Here is a 5847-nt window from a genome sequence, read left to right as displayed (position 1 = left end):
TAACTTGGAATCTGCAACAATACAGACTGTGATTCCTATTAAGTAAGAATTTCAACCTACTTTCTTCCTTTGTGTCTTTTCAAGCTTTTAGTCACCAGTAACAGGAATCCAATCTAAAAGCTGTGGCTTCTTCCACCCAAGTGCTTGAAGTGCAGTAGGCAGCTGCATACATGGTGGTATCTGAGCAGCACCCAATGTACATATGTCCCCCACCCAGAGTCCATAGGCCTGAGATCCAATCATTAGCAATTCATTCTTTTAGGAGTGGCTTAGGTCCCTTGGGACTTCTCTTTTTCAAGGCAATGATTCCTGACATGAGCAGGACTTTTAGTCATTCTATACCCAGTGTTTTTTGGTGGAGCATAATGCCTTTGGCTTTGACAGAAGGAATGGAGGTAGTATTTACCACTTTAACAATAATGCTGTTAAGTTAGGAACACTTAACTCTATTCTCTTGCTATCATTAGCATAATTCTGGCATTTTATTTTAATTATCCCAAATATTTTAAATATTCATTATTATCATTAGTTTTGTAAAATACTTTTTTCTATTTACCCACAGACTTTGTTGTTCTTCATTGTTTCTTGCATTTCTATGTTTCTAGCTGGGTTCATTTTCCTTCAGCCTAAAAACATCTCATAACATTTGTTGTAATATTAGTTGGCTATTCACAAGTTATTTGAGCTTTAGTTTATTGAAAAATGTCTTTAACTTTTGAAGGCTGTTTTCACTGAATGTAGAATTTAGTGATACTATGTGAATCTCCCCACCCGGCCCCCAGGACTTAGAAACTTCATTCTATTATCTTCTAGAAGTTTGGATTTGTTTTGATGAGAAATGAGTGATATTTCTTTTTCTCTTGGCCTATGTAAAATATGTTCATTTTCTCTTACTACGTTTAGGATTTGTGTTTATCATTTGGTTTTAATAATTTGAATGATTCAGTTGGGTGTAATTTTTCTTGTGTTAATCTTGTTTAGGATTAAATTAATCTGTGGATTAATTTTGTTAATCTGTGGATTTAGAATTTTGATAAAATTAAGAAATACTCTGGCCATTAATTTTTAAAATATTTCTTCTGTTCAAACTTCCTTTCCTTTTTTAGGATTTTACTTTTACAGATGGTAGATTGCTTAATATTGTTCCACAGGTATCCAAAACTCAAGGTTTTTCTCTCCTTTTACTGTTTATTACTCTGTTTACTTCTGTATTGATTATTTTATTGCTGTCTTTATATACACTATTCTTTTTTTCAGGATCTTACCTGTTATTTAGTCTGTCAACTTTCATTTCAAATATTGTGCTTTCATCTTCAGAATGTTAGTTTTATGGCTTCTCTTTCTCTCTATATTATATTTATAGTTACTTTTAGACACTTGAATTTATAATCGCTCTTTTGAAATCCTTGTTAATTCTAGTATCTATTTCTATTTTTTTAATTGTTTTTTCTCCTAATTATGTGACAAATTTTCCCATGTCTTCTACCTAATATTTTTTATTGGATACAGAATATTGGGAATATTACAGTGTCAAATGTCTGAATATTGCTGTCTTGTCAAGTGTGAATTTCATTTTGGCACGCAGATTAATTTCTTTTAGATTCAGTTTGTTCATTTTAAAGCTTACCTTTATCTACGACCTAAGGTCTGATTGCCTGTTTTTGTAAATAATTGTTATTGGAACCCAGCCACACCCATTTGTTTATCCTTTGTCCATGGCCACTTTCACACTACAACAACAGAGATAAGCAGTTGATACTCATTCAGGATACAAAGCCTAAAATATTTGCTATCTAGTCTTTACAAAGAAAAGTTTGCTGACTCCTGGCTTAGGCGAGTATGTGGGCCTGAATGAAGTCAGTAAAAATGAAATGCACAAGATGGAACACATTTGGGAAATGTTTAAAAGATATATTTAAATATTTTTTCAAGGTAAGGTCAGAGGTAATCGAGAGAGAGAAATCTTGGCAGGATACCAATTTCAGAGACAATGAATAATTATTAGAGTCATTGACTAAGAGAGCAAATATAGAAAAAATACATTTTAAAAAAATGTGAGTTCAATGCGGGGTTTTAGAGTTTAAGTTGCCTATGGTAATGATGTTTAGTTCAGTAATACTCAGGTGTGGAAATTAGGTCAAGATTAAAGATAACAATTTGAGGATTGCTATTGTTTATTTGTGATTGAATTTATAGAGAAATAAGGAAGAAAATCTTGACATTTGTACTATTGTTCTAGCATAAAAATTTTAACAAGAGAATAAGCAAGAACCCTGATATCTCAACAACTTTAACCCTGATTAAAATGTTCCTTAGATCTTATTTGCGCATAAAGAGATATTTTCACTTATAATTAATAATAATTTTATTTGTAAAGCAATTGTTTGGAATTTAAATATATATATTTGAATGGAGATATTGTCAAAATACTTCTCTAGAGAATTCACAAAACATTATATAACCTTTTATACACACAAAGTTTGGTAATAATAATCTTACATTGAGTGTTACTAACCACTGCTTTTAATACTATTTCTAAAGTAGAAAAACATCAGTGCTGTATCTTGGAATATTGCAGTTATTTTCAAAATCAGCATATTTTATAAAGGCAGTTCTTTGTGTTCTATAGAGTATTTTTACCCATATTATCTTAATTTTATAGCACTCTGATGTCATTTTCATTGTTCCCACTTACCAGAGGATGAACTTGAAGATCAAGTTATTTAAAAGACTTGCTAAACATTGCAGAGCAATCAGTGGTAATAGAGAGTGTACAGTGATTTTACCGATGCCATGCTTGTTGCTTTACTCATTCTCCCTCTGCATTGTCAGAGCACACACTGATGCCAGGCAAATGTAGAATGGACTACCTAAGACTAGGCTCAGGGTATGCCAGTAAGCATGCACAAAACCTGGAGCAACCAGGCACAAGAAGCCTTTTTAATTCAGTGATCAGAAAAGTTTTTCCCAAGAGATGAAAACATTGTGGTGGCATTAGGTTAAAATTTAAGAATTTAACATTTGTAGTGTTGAGATGAGCAGGTGAGGAGCAGATTCTGTGCTTGTCTAACAGATCAAGGAACTTTGAAATTGACTAGAAAAAGGTTAAAGAAAAAGAATATGAAGGGAAATATGGAAAACAGGTAGCAAAGAGCCAGTAATACAAGCAAGCTAGAATTAACCTAAATGGTTAATTCTAAATGGTAATATGAGCAAGTTAGAATTAACCTAAAGTTTGGGAAATTAACTTTGCTGTGCTACCTATTTCTAAGTTTATAGGTTAGATATTTGTCTGTAAGAGAGTTACTAGTAAAAATTAGTGTATATAACTGAAATTTCTCTAACTTGACTTTGTTTAAATAATGTATCTGCAAGATGCAGTTTTCTTGTCTTTAATCAAATGATCCAGAATGTTTTGGCATGTTTAACAAAAACATTTATGCTGAGAGAATTAAGAACTTCATACAATCTATTTAATGATTATTGGTTATAATTGTTTTGTTCTTTTCAAAATGTCTCCATTTCCCTGCTTAAGTATGGGTTTTTCAGCTGAACAATCCATGTGTTTACATTTTTATTTAAATTGAGGAGGTTTCAAAATATTAAAGAATTGAACTGAAATGTATATTTAATCTCAATTAGAACAGAGGTATCTAATCTCAAATTTAATGTGTGGATATTAACTTTTATATAGTGGTACTTTGCAATTTTGTGGCATTTTATCTGTTTGCAAACCACATGTTAAATAGTGCTAAAATAGAAAATGATTAAATAATCTACATTGTTAATATTACAGAAGCTGACAGACATTTAACTTTTAAATATAAAATAATTGTTTATGTTTTGATTACTCTTTAAATAATTATCTTAAATAACCATTTCTTTATATATTGTCTCAGGCCACTGTTATTTTCCAGGCAACTCATCATAAGGTAGAAACTCATTTCACATCCTTTCATCATTAAAAATACCTTCCTTCTGAGAGCTGAACAATATTTTTTGTTGTTTGTTTGCTTTATGCAAAGTTGTTAGAGGTTTAGGTTACTTATCCTTTATAATTACAAGCTTAAGCTTAGAGATTTAATACATGAAGCTTACGGAGAAGTTTAAGGAAGGTTGTTGCCAGTCTACTTATTATTTCTGTAGGTCTGCAGCCAAATGTCTGGTTTGGGTCTGTGAGCATTATTGGGAAGAAGAACTGGACATGAAATAGAGAGATGCAAGGACAAGCCGGAACTGTCAGGTTCTTTGTGCTCTACACCTGCCAGGTTCTGTCTGATACCACATCTGAGCAAGAGTGAATAATACCTACGGTTACACTCCTGTCTTCTACGTATCACACAAGTTCCTGTGGATCAACTCTATTTTGGCATCATACACAGAAGATTCTGGAAAGCAGAGTTTTTATCTAACCACACTGCACAGAAATATGTGAAAGATATATGTAAAATAAAGAAATCAATATGTCATTGTTTACAAATTATGTTTCTGTATGCAGAAAATCTAAAAGAATCTACAAACATATTCTTAGAATTAATAAATGAATTTACCAAGTTTTCTAGATAAATGGTTGATATACAAAATAATTTCTACTATTAGAATAATTAGAAATGATATTTAATTTGGTACCATCTACAATAACACCACTGGTTATTAAATACCTAGAAATAAATCTAACAAAATATGTTTATGATCTCTACATTAAATATTATACACATTGCTGAGAAAAATTTAAGGAAACTTAAATAAATGAAAAAAAATCATATTCTAATGTTGGAAGAGTAAATGTTAATGTCAATTCCTTCCATAATGATTTAGTAATTCAACTCAATACCAATTTTAATACAAGCGACAAGATGGTTAAAAATTTGTAAGGTGCTATGAAGGTTTTATGGTTTCCATGAAATTCTCTAGAAGTTTAATAGAGTTGAAAGTCTTTCGCTACTAGATAAGAAATTTATAAAGAAAACTTCATAGTAACAACTGTGTGTTACTGGTAGAAGAGCAGACAAATGATCCACTGGAAATGAATGTAGAGTTCAGTAGCACTCTCACATATATATTGTCACCTGATTTTGTAACTAAAGAGCATCTTTAATTCAGTGGGGATTTATTTTCAACAAATGATACTAAACCAATTGGACATACTTATCCAACTGTGTGAATGGAAGTATATCATATCCTAATTGCGAAAGGAAAACCAGTAAAGCTTCTAGAATAAAGCATAGAAGAATATTTATCAGCTTGAGGTAGGCAAAGAATTCTTCAATGGAACACAGAAATAGCTAATCATTAATGGAAAGATTGTCATAATAGACTTTATTAAATTAAGAAATGATGATTAAAAGACACCATTAAAAGAGTGAAAAGGCAGATTACAAACTGAGAGAAGTCATTTGTAATGCATAAATCTGACAAAGAACTTAAATCCAGAATGCTTAAAGAATTCCTAGCTTCTTGAAACACACTAATAACTATTAAAGGAAAATACTAACAAATTAAACCATCACTATTGAAAATTTCTTTAAAAAAATTTAAGAAATTGAATAGGCAAGCCACATATTTAGAAAAATTACTCACAAATGTCTAACTGATTTATATCCAGGATAGATTAATAATTCCTACAACCCAGTAATAAAAAGATAAACAATTTAAAAAATGGGGGACAGATTTCAGCAGACACCAAACATTTAAAAAAAAGTATAAATGGCTAATTAATAAGTACATGAAAAAGTACTCAAATCATTACTGTTCATAAAATTACAAATTAAAACCATATGAAATACCTCTATAAAACCTCTCAACAAAGAAAAATGCAAGAGCAGATTACCTTACTGGTTAATTTTA

The sequence above is a fragment of the Pteropus vampyrus genome, unplaced genomic scaffold (assembly GCF_000151845.1).
Source record: "Pteropus vampyrus isolate Shadow unplaced genomic scaffold, Pvam_2.0 Scaffold9, whole genome shotgun sequence".
NCBI lineage: Eukaryota > Metazoa > Chordata > Mammalia > Chiroptera > Pteropodidae > Pteropus > Pteropus vampyrus.
This window is presented reverse-complemented; position numbering follows the sequence as displayed.